The sequence below is a fragment of the Zeugodacus cucurbitae genome, chromosome 5 (assembly GCF_028554725.1).
Source record: "Zeugodacus cucurbitae isolate PBARC_wt_2022May chromosome 5, idZeuCucr1.2, whole genome shotgun sequence".
Lineage (NCBI taxonomy): Eukaryota > Metazoa > Arthropoda > Insecta > Diptera > Tephritidae > Zeugodacus > Zeugodacus cucurbitae.
The window spans coordinates 58,682,330-58,695,000 of NC_071670.1; the positions used below are offsets into that span (position 1 = coordinate 58,682,330).

The 12,671-nt window shown below is 30.9% G+C and overlaps 1 protein-coding gene across 11 annotated transcripts in view; it reads right to left on the reverse strand.

The window, feature by feature from the left end:
• Positions 1–12,671, reverse strand: part of LOC105209978 (protein scalloped) — a 245,133-nt gene that overhangs the window by 79,180 nt on the left and 153,282 nt on the right. The window lies entirely within an intron of this gene.

Here is a 12,671-nt window from a genome sequence, read left to right on the forward strand (position 1 = left end):
GAGAGATAGAGTGTAAAGAAAAGTGTATAATTGAATTAAAATTAATTGCATAAATTATTTGACAGTTGCTTCCTCAGCCCTGTTTATAACCTATTGCAGGCAAACACCTGCTCAAAGACATTCGCTAGAAGAATTAGACAAAATCATAAGACCTTACAGCAGCGATCAAGTGCAAATACTTGGCTGTCAGTCAAAGAAAAAAACAAGATTTTTGGCTTTAAAAACGTTTCTTCAACTGACAGTATCTGTAAGACTATAGTGTTCTGTGTTAGTTTATTTCTAATTTTTTTTTTATTTTTTTACCGCTATAATTTGTCTAATGTTTTTTTGGCATTTACAAAGAAAACCATTTGTGCAATTGGGGTTTAGCAATGAATTTTCGAAACAGATGGTCTGTGAATTCTAGCGCATTCCAACAGACATATGTACCTAGAATCACATCCATCAAAAAATCTCGATTAGAAAACATTCGTGTGACTGACGAGTGTAACGGTGGCAATGCGGAAAAAAATTGATACAATACAATTCTTGTTAATTTAACTAAGTGAAAAAATAAATAAAGACAGAGAGTGGGAGAGGCACACGAATTTAGAAAAACCCAACCACATTTATAAATAGAAGTAAACAAAATTTGTCATTGCCCGACAGCAGCGAAGATACTACGCGGTATAAGAGTGAGCGAAATACTAACATAGAAACTTAACATCAAGAGAGTGCGCTACAGATCAGACTAACAGCGAGAGAGAATGTCAACTTGGAGCTGCCTTAACAGCTGAGAGCGCCTAACAGCTGAGCGTGGCTGAGCGCGCGATCATGGCGCATGGATCAGCTGAGCGGCAAGCGAAACTAGCATAAGGTGGCATATTGCAGTTGATAGATTTACGGCTGCTGATTTCCTTATTTTTCGACTGCTGCTGCTACATCTGCTTCTTCTTCTTATATTATATATATACATATGGATTTATCTTTTTATTTCAGCTTCGTAGTGAAAGAAAAGAAACGTTGTGGAGCATCCAGAAACCTGTTTTATTTTAGAGAGCTAAGTACAACAAAAAAAGAAACACACACACAAGCACTCATTTAGAGTCGCGACACACACACAGTTTGCGCGGTGTGTGGAGGCCACATAGACTCGAGAATTCTTAATGTGTTGGAAACGGGTATGGTAAGTATTTGTTGTTATTGTCTCAGCATTCACCCAAACGACTTGTTGTTATTATACTTGTTGTTGTTTGTTTTTTCTTAACTAACTACTCTAACTCGTAGGTAAAAGTGGTTGTTGCTCGGCAGCAGCAGCAGCAGCGCCGCGTCGTTTTGTGGTTTTCGTGCATGCATTGCATAAAGAATTGACTTGTTATTGTTGTTGTTGTGGTTGTTGCTGTTGTATGGCCGCAAGCACAATTCAGCTATAGCGACGAATGTTTACTGCCCGTGCTCGGCGTTGATGACTCATACAGGTGCGCTGTCGCTAGCCGCCGCCGCTGCTGCTGCTAGCAACTCGTCGGCTCTCCACAGCGTTGCTTGGTTGTGCCTCCACGAACTAGCGCTGCGCCCAGTCAATTGAAATGCACGACAGCGCGGAAAACAAGTGAGGTAAGTACTTTTAATAATAAACGCAATATTGAAAATACATTTTCGCACTCTCCGCAATAAATCTTTATTTATTGCAGACCAGCGTGAATGGTGGCGGTGCGAAGCGCGAAGATTATAGCGAATAAAAGTAACAAAAAGAAAATCCAAAAAGAACAGAGAAGAGAAAGAAAATGTATGAAATAAAAAAAGAACTTGAGAAGAATCGTAGAAAAAAACGCGAAAAAAGTCAAGTTAGTAGAAAGACAGTTTGAATATGTAAATTTTCACTTGCGGCTAGGCACTTGACGTTGCAGAGTGAGCTACTGCATTGATATTGAGCATAAACTGGTCGATTTCTCAGTAGTCAGATTGATTAGTTGTTCAACAAGAAGGAAGATAGTTGTCTACGACATTTCCTGACAACTTAAGTAATATCCTCAAATCAAGTGCTGAAACAACTAGTTGGGGTAATTTTGAGGGTATATTGTTTGAAAGGGTAATTTCAGATAGTAATTATAAAACTTAGTAATCTGGAGTCGTCTAATCTAGTGGATATCTTGTTAAGAAAGCTCGGCCTTGAGATTTTCTCTAAACCCACAATTTCTTATAACATTGAAAGCCTTCTGCCTTCTATATATGTATTTAACAATTGGACCTTAAAAACTTTAAGTAATTTATTAGCTACTTACAAACCGACGACTTTTAGAGAAAATTATCCATCATATCTTTCCGGTGAAAATTCCCCCAGAACTGATGACAATAAAGAACTCAATGTGGATCTGATCCAGAGAATACGATGGATGCGCAAGCTATTTAAACTTTAATTTATATAATTTTTGAACCCAAGTTTCATCCATTGTCGTAACTTCAAAACATATGGGGTTAATTCTAATGGCGTCTTCCATTTAAAACGAATTCTTCATTATGCCTGTATTTGTAAAATATTTGTAAAATTCGTATAAAACCAAATTCCAAATATATCTAAGAAAGTTACAACTATTCTCATTATACGAGGTGTGTTCAAAAAATTACGGGAATATTCGATTTTTGAAAAAAAAAAAACACATGAAAAAACGTTAACTTCGGCTGTACCGAAGCTAGTATACCCTTCACAGGTGCATTTCTTTTAGTAACTATGTGTTTAAGCAAATCTAAAGACGTAAGAAAAAGTAAGTAAAAAAAAAAAGAAAAAATTTTACTAATTCTTTTTAGCCGGGTTGTTTGCTAGAAACATTAATGTTATATAGTTAACCGATCTGAACAATTTCTTCGGAGATTATATTATTACCTTAAGCAGTAGTCAAATTTCGTGAAGATACCACGCCAAATGCGAAAATTTTACATACAAGCCATTGATTCCGATCGTTCGGTTTGTATGGCAGCTATATGATATAGTGAACCGATCTTAACAATTTTTTCGGAGATTAAATTATTTCTATGAACAATAACTCACACCAAATTTCGTGAAGATACGTAGTAAACTGTGAAAATTTTCCATACAAGCCATTGATTCCCATCGTTCGGTTTGTATGGCAGATATATGATATAGTGGTCCGATATCGGCAATTCCGACAAATGAGCAGCTTCTTGAAGAGAAAATAACATCTGCAAAATTTCAAAACGATATCTTAAAAACTGAAGGACTAGTTCGTATATATACAGACAGACGGACAGACAGACGGACTTGGCTAAATCGACTCAGTTCAACATACTGATCATTTATATATATACTTTATAGGGCCTCCGACGCTTCCTTCTGGGTGTTACAAACTTCGTGACAAACTTAATATACCCTGTTCAGGGTATAAAAATGTATTCGTTCGTCTACATTAATGTTGTCGTTTTTGAAATAGTTCCCCTTCTATATTATGAACTTGTGTCAATACTTCTCAAACTCTGAAAATAGAATAAATCACTGGCGAATATGGCGACTGAAATATGGCGAAAATTACAATTGGATTCTCCAAAGCAATGATAGAAAACTGCACCTATTCTCGTCATATATTCCTTTCGAATAAAAATTTATACAAAACTCTGTATTGAACATGCTTCAACGAAGAAGAATATGTGAATTAATATAAAGAGTTCTACATTATGCGTATTGCTCCTTTCGACCGGTCCCGGATCTGTTACTCTTCCAATTTTTGTTCAACGTTGGTACTCGCTAAGCCTGCATTTGCAAATTTTTATTTTCTCCCACTGCGTTTTCAACAGAAAAATCGTGCGAGTGGCTTCCGCATGAAAAGCCGGAGGGGTTCAAGTAAATGATGCACCACTACCAGTATATTCAACACAAATCCACACACATATATAGCATGTATAGTATGTTATATGCATTTCAACGGCGCTTGAGCATTCTCAAACTAGGCGGCATATGCCGCTTCAAGTCATAAATCATATGCATTAAGTAACGAAACAAAGCTCAACGCTGATATTTAATGAGCTACGAGACATTTAGCCGCTGGCAGCTGATAACAAAAGCGGCAACCTAGTCTAAATATGACTGCGCTGCATTCGAAGGTTCTGCGGGTTCTGTGTCTCGTTTGACCATTTGAATTATGAGTACTCGTGATTGTAGCTTTAATGGCATTAACATTTTGTTGTTGCTGTTATTGCTTTTCGCTTAGCTTGCATTTATTGTTGGTGGTCAGTTTTTAATTTCTTGGGTTTTTGAAATGTTTGCTTTGAATGGGTATAAGTGTGAATGCGAATATACATATTCATAATTTTTTTATTGTAACTTATTACCGCTACTTTACAATTCGCTGTGACTAAGTGTTTAAGTACTTGCGCGCTCTTGATATACATACATACATACATACATATAAATGAATATGTGTTCACATGCGCATATTTGTAATATGTAATTTCTATAAATGTGCTATAAATAAATTGAGATTGTTGTTGTTTGGGTTTTTTGTTGTTATTGCTGTGTGTATAGAACTATTTTTGTAGCGTCATTGATCGCCAACGATGACCTTAGCGGCAAACAAGACATGAACACACAGAGTTTACACACATATGTAAGTATATATGTATTTATTTACAAAGCGGTGGGTCTAGTAGGCAGGGCGGTGGTTGGCAATCGCAGCCACATTGTAGATAAATATTATTATTAATTTCGAAATCAAGTGGTGGAACATATTGATAAAGATAGTAGATAACAAGAACGCTGATTTTTTCCATTCAATACTGTATTTTCAATGTAAATAGGTGATAATGAATACAAATTACTTTGTCTGGTGATGAATAGTAAAGGAAATATATAAAAAAATATAATATAAAATGAAATAAAATAAAATAAAATAAAATAAAATAAAATAAAATAAAATAAAATAAAATAAAATAAAATAAAATAAAATAAAATAAAATAAAATAAAATAAAATAAAATAAAATAAAATAAAATAAAATAAAATAAAATAAAATAAAATAAAATAAAATAAAATAAAATAAAATAAAATAAAATAAAATAAACTAAAATAAAATAAAATAAAATAAAATAAAATAAAATAAAATAAAATAAAATAAAATAAAATAAAATAAAATAAAATAAAATAAAATAAAATAAAATAAAATAAAATAAAAATAAAAATAAAATAAAATAAAATAAAATAAAATAAAATAAAATAAAATAAAATAAAATAAAAAATAAAATAAAATAAAATAAAATAAAATAAAATAAAATAAAATAAAATAAAATAAAATAAAATAAAATAAAATAAAAATAAAAATAAAATAAAATAAAATAAAATAAAATAAAATAAAATAAAAAATAAAATAAAATAAAATAAAATAAAATAAAATAAAATAAAATAAAATAAAATAAAATAAAATAAAATAAAATAAAATAAAATAAAATAAAATACAATAAAATAAAATAAAATAAAATAAAATAAAAAATAAAATAAACTAAAAAATAAATAAAATAAAATAAAATAACTTAAAATTAAATAAAAAAAATAAAACAAAAATAAAAAAAAATAAAAAAATAAAATAAAATAAAATAAAATAAAATAAAATAAAATAAAATAAAATACAATAAAATAAAATAAAATAAAATAAAATAAAAAATAAAATAAACTAAATAATAAATAAAATAAAATAAAATAACTTAAAATTAAATAAAAAAAATAAAACAAAAATAAAAAAAATAAAAAAATAAAATAAAATAAAATAAAATAAAATAAAATAAAATAAAATAAAATAAAATGAATTATTGAACAAGCCAGCCTTATGAAATTATCTCTTAATCCCATTACCGGGTTAAATACAAAATGTTTCTATATTTCTTCCTTAATCTAGCATTAATTTAAAATTAACTTGTTTGCTATTTATTTCTGAATTTTTTTCAGCATATAAAAAGAATCTGTCTACTTTCTATCTTCTTGAATTTGTACCCAAGGTCAAATTAAATTAATGACTAAACAATTTATTAGCAAAGAAAGTAATTTTATTAAAAAATTCACTTGACAGTCTGAATCATATTGCATGCTAGACGGGTGACAGGTGATAATCAGATGATTTAATGGCTGGCGCTACTAATAGGTGAAGAATTAGACGATTGCTATTTTGCCGGCTAATGATAATGCGCTTAGTAATTTACTTTTGTATTAATCAGTTTACATAATTTTGATTTAATCGGTATATTAATAGAATAAGTAAGTTGAGGAGAAAAGAAAGGAAAAAAGAAAACACCATAATATATTTTTTAATGTGACTAGTTGATATAAAAAAAAATATAATGTGGAATTGTTATCAAATTAAAAAAAATAAATATTTTTTTAGTAAACTACACAAACGTCAACTACTAATTTGTCTAATATGAATAATAAAATTTCCTACCAAACTAAATATGTAGTTTGTGTAGAAGTTTATGTGTATATGCTTGCTTCCAAAGCTCTTATCAACAAGCTGCATGCTTATCAGCAAGCGCGCGATAAAAAACAAATGAACAAATAATAACAACAAAATCAGCAACAAGTTCAAACAAAATGATGGCCATAAAGAGTGCTGTAGCCGCATAAAAAGCAAGCGGTAGAACAAGTGAAAGGGAAAAGTGTCAATAGAAAAAACTTAATATGTACATAATTGATCAAAACAAATGAAAAAAAAAATACAAAAGTAAATGTTAACAACAAAATTGCAAACAAATATCAGGTGAGGTGTATATGCTCACAAACAATAATAACTACATTATAGAGGAGTAGTCAGGAAGACCGGTAATAGGGAAAACAAAGGTAATTTGACTAACCGAGAACTAGAATTTTACAACCGGAAGTGCCAATCGGTTAGGCACAGTGGTGTTGAAACAATTGAATATGTGTAAAGTGAGGAAATGGAAAAAATGATTTAGTTCAGTAGTAATAATTGGTAAATGTTAAAAGAAAAGGGAGGAAATAAGTGCGAAAATGTGAAGGAAAAGAGAAAATAACCACAAATAACAATAACAACAATAAAAAGAGTACCAAGAAAAAAACAATAAAAATGTTTTATAGCTCCTTTAGGTGTGAGACTTGGATAAAATTATGCCAATGCGCCCAAATGTAGGCAACGTTCACAGCATCTTGAGTAAATGATCTTAAAAGCCTTCAAATAATGTTGTTATTCCCAATCTTTCAAGTAAATACAGTGGAACTTCGCTAACTCGAATCAAGTTTTATTTAAATATTAGGTCCGCCGTCCTTTTTTGTAAATTTAAGGCTTTATTGTATAAAAACGGTTACAAAAATGTTGATCAAAATATTGCCCGTCGCTAGCTATTACTTTTGACCACCTTTCTGGCAGCATGCATATTCCGTGACGAAAGAACTCCTCATCTTTCGAGTTGATCAATCCAAATCTTTCGAGTATCAATCCAATTTTTGACTTCTTCATAAGAACTGAAGCGCTCGTTAGTTAGACCGTGTGCATAGAGCATCGTCTAGAGAATACGACGGGTGTGGTAAGATCTCCAATTTCAGCGTCTCCAAATATTTTTTGACCACCACTCCCTTCCACCACCATACCGGTCCATTCTTAAAACGTTGAAACTATAATTTTGTTTGTTGCACTTTGCTATTGTTTGGCTCTTGACGTCTGTATCTCATGCCTTTGTTACACGATTTATCAAATCTATAAGTGTAATATCATTTTTTCTTGTTCACCTCTATACGAATATAGTGGATATACAGTTATGGAGAACTTCGAGTAATAGAAGTTCAAGTTATGGAAGTTCAAGTTATGGGAGTTCAAGTTATGGAAGTTCCACTGTAATTGGAAAGCAATGCTGAAGGTTCTCGATAGCATAATTCCAATAGGGAACCTTGTACTAATAAACATGTAGAGTGAGATCTTGACGCTTTCATATTGGAAATCTTCTTTAGAAAAGATAACTAAACCAAGGAAATTTTATTCAACCATTTCATGAAACCTGAAACTAAAATATAATCAAAGACTTCTTCAAGTCAAGTAAGTCAAGCCAATTTTTATCAAAGAAGTGAAATGAGCAATCACAATCATTACGATAATAAAATCAAAAGCGATTATTCCAATTGAGAGAATTCTACAACAAAAACTCCACTTCAAAGACATTAAGATTTTTTAACACGCATCACCAAATTAAAAATAAGATTAACAGGAAACCGAAAAGAGAAAGCAAAAATTAAAAACAAAGAAAATTTCGCGAAAACGAAAAAAAAAATCCGAAACAATTCTCAGAGGAAGAGAACCCAAAACCAGCTTTAAGTGAAAGGAGCGCACATCACCAAACACCTTGTGGCAGTACGAAAATGGGTTAAACAGCAAAGTGATGACATTCAAATCTGGAATTAAAAGCCAGCAACAAGTGCACTGAAGCAACACAGGTTGAACAAAGAAGAGAGCCCGCGGGTGAGCAAATAAAGGATAAAGCACAGCAACAGCATGGAAATTAAAAGCCTTTTGTAAAACGAAAGAAAGTCGAGATAATGGTGAAACAATTACAAGCCAACATATGACATAAATTGGAAGAAAAAAGTAGCAATGAATTGGGTAAAGCGACATAATAAAGTAACTCATATCGTATGTAAATGCAAGTGGACAAGAGAGAAGCGGCTTAATCAAGTTGAAACCCTTTGCGCTGGCGCTCGAGCTTAAGAAATCACACACGAATGGGCAAGCGAAAAGCAAGCTTTAGGTTTTTTTGTTTTTATTTTTGGATGGCTCTGTTTGTATGTAGATATGTATGTATTTAGCTGTCGAGTGGAGTTTGTGGCACCAAGAGGCTGCCAGCCGAAAAACCAGTCAAACAACGAGACACATTCGTATGCGCATAGAGACAAGTATGTTAAGTAAGTGAGTAAAAATACAAAATATTGAGCGCTGAGCGACAAACAACAATAAAAATATATAATAAATATATACATATATATATGAACATATCTACATAATACAGAATTAAGCTGATGTGGCGACGAAGGTGTGCTTGTTGGCCGCGTATGAAGTCAGTAAGCGCAAGCAGTTATGGAAAGGAACAACAACAACAAAAAGTTGTCATTAACGAACAAGAAGTGTACAAAACGAGAAACGAAAAAATAGCAGAAAAAACAAAAAACAACGACAAAACAAAAGACTATAGAAGACAAGCAAGCAGCAATGAGCAAACAAGAAGACCTAAACTGGTTGTAGCAACTTCTCGACAACGTCGCTATTACGAGCTCTCGCGCAGACTAGCTGCGTCGCGAACAAGAAAACTCAAATAGAAAATGGAACAAAGGTAAAGGCAAATCTAAATCGAGAAATGAATTTTTTTTTTAATTTTTTTAATAAAAAATATTTTTATTTGTTTCTAAAAAAATTTGTTTAACAAAAAAAATTATGCTATTGCTTATTTTATTTTTGAAAATTTTTTTTTTATAAAAAATATTTTTATTTGTTTCTAAAAAAAATTTGTTTAACAATAAAAATTTGTTTAACAAAAAAAATTATGCTAACAAAAAAATCAGTTTATCAAAAAAAAAAATTGCTTATTTTATTTTTGAAAATTTTTTTTTTATAAAAAATATTTTTATTTGTTTCTAAAAAAAAATTTGTTTAACAAAAAAAATTAGTTTAACAAAAAAAAATTATGTCTAACAAAAAAATCAGTTTATCAAAAAAAAAATTGCTTATTTTATTTTTGAAAATTTTTTTTTTATAAAAAATATTTTTATTTGTTTCTAAAAAAAAATTTGTTTAACAAAAAAAATTTGTTTAACAAAAAAAATTATGCTAACAAAAAAATCAGTTTATCAAAAAAAATTGCTTATTTTATTTTTGAATTTTTTTTTTTTTATAAAAAATATTTTTATTTGTTTCTAAAAAAAAATTTGTTTAACAAAAAAAATTAGTTTAACAAAAAAAATTATGTCTAACAAAAAAATCAGTTTATCAAAAAAAAAATTGCTTATTTTATTTTTGAAATTTTTTTTTTATAAAAAATATTTTTATTTGTTTCTAAAAAAATTTGTTTAACAAAAAAAATTTGTCTAACAAAAAAAATCAGTTTATCAAAAAAAAAAAATTGTTTATAAAAAAAAAATTCAATCTAACCAAAAAAAGCGAGGGGGATTTGAGCTCAAAACTGCATGCAGCTGATAGCAGCGCTGGAGCTGCAGCTAATCTGCAGTTATACGCAAGTAAGCGCCAAAAGAAGGTAAACAGGCCGCAACAGCAAACAACAACAAAGCTCAGCTAGTAGAAGAGACTCGAACTCAAGCTCACATATGTATATATACACCAGCTTAAAGAGGCAACATGTTGCGTGGAGACACAAAAAAACACACAAACTTAATAAATACAAGCGAGATAACAAAGTGCTTGCCACAGAGAAGAAGAAAAAAAACTTGGAGAAGAAGACGCAAACGAGTTAGTCAAAACATAACCGAACAACCTGACATGCGATCAGCATATAAAAACATATAAGTTTGTTTAACTGCATGTTTTATATGAATAAATATGTGTATGTTTGTACGTCTGTTTGTCTGCTGCTGCGTCTTAATAAGCGCTTATTGTGTTAAGTGCGTAGAAACACACGCGCATGCGCGCTTACCTGTTTGGCATATAAATCTATGGAAATGTGTGCGCGCCCGACAAAAGGGTACCATGGCGAAGCCAGCAACATGTTTACACACACACATACATATTTACATAACTAAACAACACACATATAAACATACATACATATATACTGCACAAGTAGACATCTCAAACCGGCCACCGCCACTTTACGACTCTGAACTTATTATTAATTCATTCAAACCAAATGCTGATAAAAATCACTGGAAAAGGTAGGACGGCATTTATAATAGAACAGCAACAACAACAAAATTTAAAAATAAAAAAAAATATTATTTAAAACGAGCCAGAGAGGTGAGTGAGAGGAAAGAAAGTAGGAAGTGTTGTCAGTCGAATTGGCTCAAAGGCAAAAAAATCGACGTTTGAGAATGATTGGCTTCTGCTGGGAGATTAATGCTAAGCGCTTCTGCCAAACGTGATAAAGTCTAGTCTGGCTTGTTGTGAAATTGCAAAATGCAGGTAGCTATTAGAGTGACTAAGTGGCATGATTGAGAAGATCATTAGTTGGGAGAAAAAAAAGAGAAAAAACTGAAAGCAAGTGGTGGGGAAATAGAATAAAACAAAATAAAATAAAATAAAATAAAATAAAATAAAATAAAATAAAATAAAATAAAATAAAATAAAATAAAATAAAATAAATAAAATAAAATAAAATAAAATAAAATAAAATAAAATAAAATAAAATAAAATAAAATAAAATAAAATAAAATAAAATAAAATAAAATAAAATAAAATAAATTAAAATAAAATAAAATAAATTAAAATAAAATAAAATGAAAAATGGAATGTTTTAGTGAAAATTCTATAACTCGAAGTTTCTCTAACTCGACGTGTTTTTGTGGAATATGGTGATTCGAGTTAGAGAAGTTCCAAGGGTATATCTAAATAAGAGAAAGAACAAAATGCTCCTAAATATATGCTTTTCCTTTTGTATCTTCTAAAATCGTTGCCTACATTTAGGGTAGTATTAAAATCTTTTAAATATTCCAGCTGTAATGAAGCACAAAAATTGGGCATTTAGTTCGGAGGTTTACGAAATCAATAAATGAATATATGAAAATATTTTATGTCTGTTCTGAAGCCTTTGGCGTTAGAGAATATACGAGTAAGAAAATATTATGAAAGAAAAACCTCGTTGAGTGGCATGCCGAGGATAATATAAAAAAAAATCCCTTAAAAATTGGTACTGAGGTTCTACTAAGCTCTTTTAAGTCCAAAAATAATGATACACGAGAAAATTTTAATGAAAAATAACCCGATTCCTAGAATCATCTACCAAGTAAGTAACATATATTTGGTAGAAAGTGTTGCAGGCTCGATCAACTGTTCCACCTGTGCTATTTTTAAACTAAGGCCATATTGATATTGGATTTATTATAGTCAACGAACGAAATGGATGTATCTTAATATACAACCTATAGATCTTATATATGAATATTCGATGCTTGTCCAATTAACACACATGCCGTATTTTAAAAGAAGTGCCGCGATCCTTTAATAATTCTCTGTATGCTAAAAATCATTGATCTCCATAAGATGACAACCTATACTTTCGCAGATTCAGTTAGTGTACCTCAAACACCCATTCCTCCTAGCAAATGGCAGTCAAAAACTCTTAACTTGCTTTCACATTACTTTCGCAAAAGTTTAAGAATCCCTGTCTGGCAAAAAAAATGCCATGATTTGTGGCATCAATGCGACAAGGCGAAGCGGATGCAGAATGCCAAGACGGTAGGCGCAGACAGGACGGATGCTTATCGACAGACAAGCGACTATGACGTGAGACGTGAAAAGGAGGCGAACTTGGTTAATTGCACAAAGTGGTAAGTGGCAAGTGGCAAGAGCAAAATAGTCAATAAATGGCTATGCAAGCAAAGAAAACAAACAGAGAAGAAAATAGCAGACGGACGGACAGACAACGCAAACGAGAATGAAGTGGAGCGTTGGAAAAATATAGTGTTAAATGGCAAACCGAGAGGGGCTGGATGACGGTCGCAGAATGTCGTCTTGCCCTGGTAGGCGTTTG